Source organism: Gopherus evgoodei, chromosome 14 (genome assembly GCF_007399415.2).
Source record: "Gopherus evgoodei ecotype Sinaloan lineage chromosome 14, rGopEvg1_v1.p, whole genome shotgun sequence".
Classification (NCBI taxonomy): Eukaryota; Metazoa; Chordata; order Testudines; family Testudinidae; genus Gopherus; species Gopherus evgoodei.
Genome location: NC_044335.1, coordinates 11,082,671 through 11,093,160, shown reverse-complemented (window position 1 = coordinate 11,093,160; position 10,490 = coordinate 11,082,671). Strand labels below are relative to the sequence as shown.

Here is a 10,490-nt window from a genome sequence, read left to right as displayed (position 1 = left end):
AAAATGAATTACATTATGATATATCACATTCTGGCTTTCTGTTTTGAAGGAGTGGGTTAGTTCAGTCCTTGAAGGGGCACTTAGAGATCAGGGGCAAAAATCAGTACTTGGTCCTGCTAGTGAAGGCATGGGCTGGACTCGATGACCTTTCGAGGTCCCTTCCAGTTCTAGAAGATTGGTATATCTCCAATTATTAATTATTATTATTATTTTTTTAATCAGAGCATCATGGGCCTAATCTTGCAACTCTTACTCATACATTTACTTCTGTTGACTCATAAGATTACTTGCAGGGACAAGGAATAATCTTGCAGTATCAGATTATGAGGATATGTGTATTGTTACATTAAATCTGTAGCAAAAAGCCAGGCACGAAGGGCTCTGAGAAGCATCCTAGATAGACTCTCAAGTACGAAGCAGAGGGACAGAGTAGCTTTAGGGATAATGATTTTTGCCTTACTCCAACAAAGTCCCGTGTTCTGGTGTTAGAAGAAAACAACTCTTTCAGTGATGCTTCACCATGGTCACATGAGTGAGGTTCTTGGTTTTCTTAGTGCCTGTTCTCAAGAACTTACACCTTATCTTCCTGTACATTGACATTGCTTACCATGTGATGGGTGCTACTAAAATACAAATAATAAATAACAATAAGGTGTGAAAACACTGACTCCTTGGAACCATAGATTCCAGTCCCGGTAGGAGTGAGTGAACACTTCTTCCTTTGGAGGCAAATAAACTGAACTCCATGATGTTTATTGTTAGGGTGGGTCTTTTGGTGAGACTTCAATCACCAGCATTAGTCTGTTATGTGAACTTGAATGTTTTCACAGTTCTTAAGAGTAGGTGTCTTTGGTACATTGGCCAAAATTTTCCCTCTCATTACTGTTATGCAGTGTCAGCTAGCTGCATTTCTGTGGGGCTATCTGAATATAATTTGTAAAGCACTTTGGGATCCTGTGATGGGGTGCCCACTCACTGTTACTGTGGCACCTCCCCCTGGCTACTCTGGGGATTAACTTCGTGAGGTCAATGCGCCTTCTCGCCATTGCACATCGTTACTCTGTCTGTCTCTCTCTGGTCTGGAGCTCCGCTCTCACTCCAGGAACTGCATAGTTCTCTTCATGACTCACCTCTGTCTCCAGGTCACTCAGCTTTTCCCCGTTTTGGGGTATATTCAGTTCTTTTCTTCAGCAGTACCAGGCAGTCAGTGGCTGGTAGGGGAACTTGGGCCCGCTCTCTACACCATATTCCAGTCCAGGGACACACAACCCAGTAGTTCTGGACTTTACTCTCCCAGCTCGCACTGCTCCTTCCCTGGACTGCTGGTTCCCCCCTCCCTGGGAGTACCAGCTCCAAACCCTCCTCCTCCTTCCCAGAGAGTGACTACTCTTTCCCAGTAGCAGCTTGTCTGTTGTCAGCTTCCTGGCTCTATGGGCCCTGCCTATTCCTGCACAGCTGAACCTTCATTCAATCAGTTCCCTGCTCCCTGGCTTTTTCTCTGGGTGCAGGCTGTGGTGTTAATAGGTCTACCTGGCCACCATAACCCTTTCAAGTCCTGTGTGGGGAGGACACCCCAACACAGATTCTTTGGGATAAAAGCTACAGCACGGTATAGGGGGTGGCAGGGTGATGTAGTGGATAGGGCACTGGACTGGGAATAAATATATGTGGATTCTTAATTCAGTTCTGCCACTAATCTGCTATGTGATCTTGTACAAATAGCTTCACCTCTGTTTCCCCTCCCCACCTTTGTCTATCCACTTAGGCTGGAAGTTCTTTAGGGGGAAAGGGACTGTATGGTGTTTGTTACAGAGCCTAGCACAACAGGCTCCATTCTTGGTGGGAGTCTCTAAGTGCTACTGTAATACAAGCAATAAATAATAACAGTATGAAATCGGGTTAACAACACATGAAAGTTGGGCTCACTGCATTACATTGCATTTGTGTGTGCCAAATGCTTACATATTTTTCTAAAAATCTGGGTCTCTCATACTCACACATGTGATGGTGATGTGAATGTGACAGATTGCACATCCTTGTGATAAATTGCACTTTTGACTACTGGAACTGCACTATGCCTATTAATCACTCTTTCTTGGAATATACAGTAGTTCTAGTGGCTAGTGCACTCCCTCTCCTTGCAGAAGTATAACTGATGAACCTCCATAGTTATGAATCTGCTAGTTCCACTCCTTCCATAGGGCACCTCTAAATCCCCCCTTAATGCTGAAGTGCAGGAAGCCTCAGATAAAGCAGAGCTCTATGTGTGAAGGCAGTTTGGATCTCCTGCACAGTGCTTAAATTCTGCCACCTGTTTTCCACTTGTCTGACTGAATCAGGGACCTCTGTGTCCCCAGAAGATGGGGCAAAATTTGGCCCTTTGGAGTCTTGTTCAATCAAATCTCAAAGTTTTGCTTTTATATTGAATAAAGCTCTGTATAATTTAAAACTCTGTATGATTAAGTCACTGAAGTGTTTTAGGAGGCATATGTAAATGATGCTATACAAAATAAAAATTATTCTGATAAGGAGTTTTAAAAAGACTAACTTCTTGTAATCCCTTAAAGAGTGGAAATAAAGATGATAGTGAAACATTTATTGCAAAATAAAACCAAGAATCTTCCTATATATTTCAGCTACATTCTTTATTCTACAGGCCCAGAAGGAGACCTGGCTGGAATGAAAGGGCATTAGATCTATTAAGTCTTTCAGGTTAAAAAAGAAGTCTCCTTTAAAAACCAAAAGAGAATATAAGAGAGAAAAAAAGAATTTTTCATTTGTACCCGATGGTTTTGGGTTTTTTTTTTTTATCTGTTTGCAAATGTTCACTGTAATGGTTTGAAACCCAGTCGTGTCATTTCTTTACGCCCACACAGAGCTGCAGTAGTGCAGACACTGTAACAGGCAAACCATATTACCAGCAACAGCCATTAAAACTCTTCCCACGCCAAGCATGGGCTGAAATCACCCCCACCCCCACACACCCCACCGTAAAGCCTTCAATGATCAGTTTAAAAAAAAAAAAGAAAATTGAAAAAGGAAACAGGATGCTTCTTTTGTTTCAACGGTATTCCAGAGAGACCTGTACCACTCCACCTGCCTATGGACTGACCGCCTAAAGGTTAGCAAGTGCTTTGTTGTTACTTTATGTGGATAGAAATTCTATACGGAATGAGATAGATCATTAAGTTGTGCTTGTTTTAATGCAGTAATTATTTCAATTCGAGATGAGGGAAGCTTTTCTCCAAAACATAGAGCATTTTAGTACCAGTCCCACGTCTGTCTGAGACAGCTTTATAATCAGTATTTTTTACATCTGTAAGTCCAGCCTCCAAAACTTTAAAAGCTAGATTAAGGGTTGTTTTTTTGCTCTTAGTGCAACCTGTTGATTGCAGAGGTTGACTGAAGGTGTTAATCTTTCCTAGCATAGAAAAGGCACAGTGAATTTGATGATGCGACAAAATAAAAAAACGAACTCCCTTAATTTTTTCTGTTGTGCAACTAGAAACATCCTATTTGTCCGGTCACTACAGAGCTGCCAGCAATGTGCACAGAGTATTAAATATGTTTCCCTTTTTGAGAGAAAGAAGCTAAGTTTAAAATAGAAGTACAGACACAGAATATCCAGAGAGTACTGTATGATTCAGCTGAGCTGGAAGTGATGTAGGAATTAGAATGGAAATATTTTGATGTACAAATGATGCTGATTGAGATAACTATAAGTCAAAATAATGTTTTATTTACATATTAAATATATATTTTTTAGCTTATAGAGTGTTTATCCTGAGGTCAAACCTTTTGGAGGTTTCAAAACTTAAAAATATCCAAGAGGAAAAGAAACAAGAGCACAAATTGATGTACTTTTATTAACCATTCAAGATAAACCTAAATTCTTTGCTGTCATAAGTGGTATATATTTCGTTGTTATAGAAAGTTAAGTCAGCTGCTACATTTTATCTGGAGTATTCTGATTTTACAGGTTTAATTTTCTTTCGTATACTCTGAAAGGGATTATAATAGTCTGGTGGCAATATCCACAAAAAGAAACCACTTATGTAAACCAAGAAATGGTAGGAGCATACTGTGGAATTAGTAAGGGTAAATTTTCCCCAAATGTTCATACACAGTACCTGAAGAGAGATTCTTGTGGTCCCATGACTTCAAAACTAGATAATGTTTGTAGCTGTATCATAACAGCTGAGGTAAGGTGTGTGATTTTCAGGGACTATTGATATCACAATGAGCAGGCAGATGTCTTGGGTCAGACTATGATTAAAACTAATTGTCCTGGGAAAGATTACCTAAACCTGGGACCTGATCCTGCAACGGGCTGAGCACCCTCAACTCTGTTAACTTTAGCAAATGTTGTGAGCAGTCAGCACCCTAGTGCAGGTACTCAGAATTTCACAGAATCAGATCTCTTGAAGAACAACTGAAGAGCTGAAGTCAAATACGCACTTTTGTTATGAGGCATTGGGGTATGATTTCAGCTTCAGGGATGAGGTAAGAATGAGGATAAATGCCAGAGACAGAAATTGTTTACAGTGAAAAAAGGTATCTTGGGCGAGACTAGCAGTCACTTCTGGGCCAGTAAGAAAATCCATCCAGCCACCACTGTTACTAATTAGAATTGAAGTGTAGAAGTATATGGAACGCATGCACTCTAAAAACAATACAGGCCCAAAACACCCTTCTATTCTACCAAACAAAATGGTATTTGTTGCACCATTAGTAATTAATTTATTACTAACGGTACAATTACTTTTTCATACTGTGTATGAAAATGTAATTGAATACAAGTGTGATCTATTCTCCAGGAAGTCCCTCCAATAAACATTGACCAGCTGTACCAAAAGGAGGAGACACTTGATATGGATTTAATCAGAGCGCAACTTTATTATATAGATGTCTGGGACTATCTGGCAGATAAAGTGAACAGTGTAAGCAAATCCATGTTTATTCAGATAGCTACCCAGGGCTTTCTCCAGCTACCCTTCATTTTCCACCCAGGTCCCCCAGCCAACTGCCCCAAGAAACTTACTATGTGATGTTACAGCACCTAGTCCAATAGGGCCCAGCTTCTGCCTGGGACCTTTCAGTACTACCATGACACTGCTACTACTAAATGGATCACAAACCACCATTTAGGAACCACTGGATTAAAACATTGACACCGGTAAGAGATAATGAAAAACAGTTAGAAAGCATCTGCTCTGCCCCCAATGTACATGTAACAAAAATATCAACTGAAGAAACAAATCAGTATTTTCATCTATTTCACATAGTCACTTAAAAGCTTTTTACATTAGTTATAAAATTTTCATTGTACTTGACTGTACCGGTACAGCAAGCAGTTTTGTCTGAAAATCAAACATCCAGATAACTCTAAAATTGGTGACTAACAGTAGCTATGGTCTTTTTGTGCTTATTTAATATTTAACTTGGACATATAGGAAGCCCTGAAAAATCCAATATTATTACTAATATTTCAGAGATGTCTTCGGTCTGGTATCTGGGTGTTATGAAGTACTTCAGTTTCCTAAAGGAAGAGGATCAAAGATCCCATTCTTCCAGATTACAGCTACTTAAGAGGAATAATGTGTGTGTGCATTTTAAGGTGCTGATTGTTGTAAATATAGGTATCATGTTTCACATATGGATGACTGACTATGCTAAATACCTGTCTGAAGTATCTGAACATGTCTAGTGGGAACTAGATGATGCTGCCAGAGGCTGAAACATTTCGACTGAGCTGCTAAACGTGCAGTTAATAAAAGCTACCTTCCTCATAGGTGCTTACTAAATATGACAGTGCCAACTTTCAACTTACAGATCTATTGATGGTTCGGTTTTATTTTTGTATAGTCTCTAGCACAATGGAGTGTCACTCCTGATCGAGACCTCTGGATGCTACTGGAATGTGAACAATACACGAAAATAAAAGGACCTTGCAGTCCAAGAGACTCTCTCTTCATATGATATTCTGACAGTACAGATCAGTTGAGATTCTTTAGCTGGCAGTCCCCTGATTTAGACATGGTGAGGTAGGGATATGGCAATCTGAATGAGGATCCTCAACTCTGCAACTGCTTCTTCCCTTGGTCTGACACAACCAGAGTCTATTAACCCTCAGGATAACTGCAGGGCAATCATTTATCACAAGCACTGGAGAGGGGTAAATTTAGAGTTTGTTGTTTTTTGTTCAATTTTTAATGACTCAAGAAAAATTCATCATTCATTTGGCTTCATAAGATTTGTCAATAGTTTTCTTATGCAAATGTGTAGGGTGATGGATGATGCATTACTTTTTAAAAACTCGTCAGTTTAATTAACTAAATTAGTGGAATAATCAGGAAGTGCAGGCCAGACTTGCTTTGTAGGATGTGAAGTTCTGTCTATGGTAAGTGGCTGTGGAGAGAAAGTGTGATCCTACTTTCTGAATGTTTCCTGCAGAAATGGGTTGGCCCTAACATTTCATGAGTACAGCTTGTCAATGCACTCAAGCAGTTGACAATGGCATTTCCTTGTGAGAGATGCTGTCATTTATCTTTTATGTGGCCAGAAGTATCTTGTGCTGGCAAGGATGAAAGTATAAATGTGCTTGGTGAACTGTGGTCAGCATTTGTTTTGTAAATAAACGTGCATTCTTTAAAACTCAGAAGAGGAAATGTATGAGTTCTCAGAACACAGATGTACTTTGTCAGTACTAATGTAGAATGTAGCTTTTAAAATCAGCTCTTTGTTCCAAAGACCAGCGTATTTTTTTCCATTTGAAACATCTTGCAACCAGTTAATTTTTCAAGAGGATTATATAAGGAGTAAAAGCCAAAAACAAATAATCCCTCCCTGCCACTAAGTATAGCTGGCCTGCAGTTATATTTTAGCCCTGGTAAAATGGTCTTTCATTCAGAACACCGAGGGATGGATTCTCTGGTCCATTAAGGTCATAAGCAGCATAAAATGGCCTTTAAACAGCAAGAGATTGCAACTGTTTTTTTGTAACAGTCAGGAGGCCAGATCTTCAGCTGGTGTAAAATTGGTGTAGCTCTACTGAAGACGGCATGAGAATCCTTGGCCAAGAGCATCCAATTATTTGAGTTCTGATTTAGATTAAGGGTAGATCTTGGGGATGAGCTTTTACATGTTCTCATTGCTCTGGAAGAAGCCAAGAGAGTTGGGTACGCGTACTTTCAAAATACTATAAATACAAGGATTTTTCTGATGTCTTCCCAGAAACCAGGTAAATTAGTCTTGTCTCAACAAACTGTAGATTCACTAATTAATTTCAGTAGCAGAACAAGCCACACAGTGGCTAAGAGATTAGATGAACTTTGTGTTTCAGTTTGTATTTAGGTGGTGCCATTCAGTTTAAAAAATAAATATGAAAAAAGTAAATCACAGAGAATAATGGACTGAAGCATGATATATAACCCTCAGTCCAAGATTTTTCTTTTGTCTGATGTATAGTTTTTCAAGTTTGAAATTAAAAGTGTATAGAGACCACTGGTTTATATTTACAAATGCTAAGATACAGGCTACAGTGAAGTTCCAGGAATTGCCCTGGTATATTAGAGAACAGGATTTGGCCCCATGACTTCTAGAATACATGTAAAAATGTCCATGGATAATAAATGATGAACAAAAATCACAATAATTATGGATCTGAAAATAACTAAAAGTACAGTTTATCCTATTCAACTCATTTTCTCTAAACAATTATATGAATTATTTAAAAAACCCTCTTTCTTACTTATTTTTGTATTAAGAAGATCTAATGCTTTGTTATGTGCAGGCTTCTTGTTTTTGAGAACAGTGACTCAGTGGAATAATTTGGATAGGCATATTGAAAATGACAAATATGAAGTCTAGGTAGTCAGTGGCATTTTCAGGATGAATTTTCTGATTCTGCGGGTTAGAATGAATATTCAGAATTCCATAATCTTACTCATGTGAAGTGTTTGGTAGCACCATGCATTCCCTGGTGGATAACACATTATTTATTTTTATTATTATTTCTATTATTCTATGCTCATCATTATGAATTATTATAAAAATCATGCTGCCAAATCGTGGCCCAGTTAGTGGGAGCTTTGCCACTGACTTCAGTGGGACCAGGATTTGGTCTGAAATGCACACAAATGATCTTGCCTAAAGATTCCTATACAGGCAGTGAAGGCTTGGTGACATCTAAAAACAGATTGGCTTTAAACCCCCCCCCAATCAGTCTCTTGCATTTCAAACAGAAAAGCAGCGCACCATGCTACTGTGTTCTGGATAGTGGAATGGGTCAAAATGTACACAGGTGTAATATGCATTGGCCATACAGATGGGATAGAATTACAAAATTATAAGACTGGAAGGGACCTAGAGAGGTCGTCTAGTCCAGTCTTCTGCACTCATGGCAGGCCTAAGTATTATCTAGACCATCCCTGGCAGATGTTTGTCTAACCTGCTCTTGAAAATCTCCAATAATGAAGATTCCACAACCTCCCTGTGCAATTTATTCCAGAACTTAACCACCATGAGAGTTAGGAAGTTTTTCATAATGTCCATCCTAAACTGTTTTTGCTGTAATTTAAGCCCACTGCTTCTTGTCCTATCCTCAGAGGTTAAAGAGAACAATTTTTTGCCCTGCTCCTACTATATTCTGCACTATGAGCCGGATCCACAGCACAGGGAAGACAGTGGGAGCCTTGCCACTGATTTTGATAGGTTTTGGATCAGGCCTTTGCTGAAGCTTCAGAGTGCTCTGCATGCCTGGGCATGAAGCCTGTGTATTTTAATCTTATCTTGAAACACACATTAACAAACATAAGAATAACCATACAAAGTGCGTAGCTAATGATACCTGCTAAACAACTGGTCATTCCATTGCTTTTACTTGTACCCCATCCCCAATCTGTACCATGTTAAATTAAATTGTAAGCTCCTCAGGGAAGGCACCTTGCATGCATGTTTATTTTTAAATGATCTAGCATAATGCTGGCACTATAAAAAACTACAAACTATAGACTATCAGAAATAATGATGGTTTTAGAGATATTTCCAGTTCCAGCAGTATTTCCCATTTTAAAGAAAAGGAATATTGCTGGAATTGGCAATACTTCTAACACTGGAATGTTCTTTAAATGTATTCAGTGAGAGTAATAATGATAATCTCAGTCCCAAGCAAAAGCTTAAATCATTTTAGAGAAGGTTCTGTCTTTTAAGAGAAACCATTTGTAATTGATTGTGAAGTGCCCATAATAGTATGTGTGGCTCATTTAAGTTAAGGGCAGAACCACTGTTTTAAGATTAATATCTTCTTTTAACTCAGTTTGTTGGCCTTAGCACATGATAGTCCTTCAGAAGTTCTCACCTGTATGTATGGAATTGGGATAGATTCAGTAAGGAGAGTATCCTCAGTGGAGCAGGAACTAATTGCTGCATTGTAGTTATTCTTACACATATGCATAAAAGCAAATGTGTGAACCCGAAGCAAGAGTCATTGCTGGCACAAAGCATGTGTTTTTCTAGTTTCACTGATTTTATTTTAACTGCATGGATTAATGTAATGTGTAACTATTGCTAAGAATATACCACAGGAGTGGACAGTTCCCATACTTTATACTGGTTATTAGTAAGAACTTGTTTCTTCATAAATAAAAGCAGGAAAAAAATAAAAGGAAAGCATTAGAGATTTACTAACCCCAGAACCACTTACCTGGCTACCATCCCAGAATCTAGGGGTTTAGTAAATAGGACCAGGATGTAAGTCACTCTCAGTTGTGTGTGTGTGTGTGTGTGTGTATGTGTGTGTGAGAGAAAACAAAACAAAAAACCCAGATCAATGAAGTTTTGCAAAACTAAAACCCACTTCCACCTCTAGATATGATCCAAACTCTGAACCATTGATCTCAAAGACCCCAGTGGAAACGCAGGGAATATGGACCAAGCAATCAAAAGAAACATAAGTTCTGTGTTTACCAAATGAGTCAGCACACGTGATGATAGCCAAATTAAAATGTGCATCATCAAGACATGACATCTCTAAGGTATTAGTGATGAGCATGTACCATTTGCAATCCAAGAAATAGCTAAGTGCAGCAGCTTGGGAAATGAAGTTCACATATTCCAGTTTGAGATGTACAATTCAAAGATGTAGCAGAGAGAATCACTCAAAGCAATGAAATTCATGTTTCATCTAAGGGCTGCTCCATAAAAACACAGTAAACATTATACTACAGTGCCTCCTACTATATGAGTCTACTGGCCATACTGATGAGTCTTCCCTGACTTATGTCAAAGTCTTCCTCTGGGTGATAATGTGGATCAAGCCTCAGTAGCACAAGGTGTGTGAACCCCCTACTAGGACTTTTCACAGCATGTCATCTAGTGCAGACACACCACACTGGTTCTGTTACATTCAGGGCCATTCACATCTATGGAGAGCTGGAGGGAAGAGTGCTGAAAGTAAAACAGCTTTTAGAAGGGGTCATGGCCTCTTCGCC

At 39.1% G+C, this 10,490-nt stretch overlaps 1 protein-coding gene across 1 annotated transcript in view; it reads left to right on the top strand.

The window, feature by feature from the left end:
• Positions 1-2,985: 2,985 nt before the first annotated feature.
• Positions 2,986-10,490, top strand: part of ZNF831 (zinc finger protein 831) — a 32,739-nt gene continuing 25,234 nt past the window's right edge. Inside the window, exon 1 of the mRNA XM_030533502.1 lies at positions 2,986-3,121. The gene's annotated coding sequence lies outside the window, so the exon portion shown is untranslated. The remainder of the gene's footprint in view (positions 3,122-10,490) is intronic.